Source organism: Aplysia californica, unplaced genomic scaffold (genome assembly GCF_000002075.1).
Source record: "Aplysia californica isolate F4 #8 unplaced genomic scaffold, AplCal3.0 scaffold00612, whole genome shotgun sequence".
Taxonomy (NCBI): Eukaryota; Metazoa; Mollusca; class Gastropoda; order Aplysiida; family Aplysiidae; genus Aplysia; species Aplysia californica.
In genome coordinates, this window is record NW_004797882.1 from 213,352 (window position 1) to 213,757 (window position 406).

Here is a 406-nt window from a genome sequence, read left to right on the forward strand (position 1 = left end):
CCAAGTGTCGGATGGCGTAGAATATCAAACTTTACCTTCAACATATTCAGTCATGTGCAAGCGATAGGGCATCCTTTTTAAAATACAGTTCAGAAAATACTGAGCCAGGTTAGTGGGAACCAAATCAAATTCCACAAACAAATCAAATCTAAGAAAGCCTAAATGGACTTCCAAAAGAGAGTAGCGCGTACTGAAGTCTAAATTGAAATCTTTACAGCTAACGGTGATGTTAAATACATCTTCCATCATTATAAATAAAACAGGAAATGCGTGTAGTTTTGTATGGCGTTTTGGATAGGGAAAATGCATTTGGAGCCTGTAGATGCAGATTGGTATTCGTGTTGTTTGTTGTTTTTTTTCCCTTTTACTGGGAACATGTGTGTGTGTGTGTGTGTGTGTGTGTGTG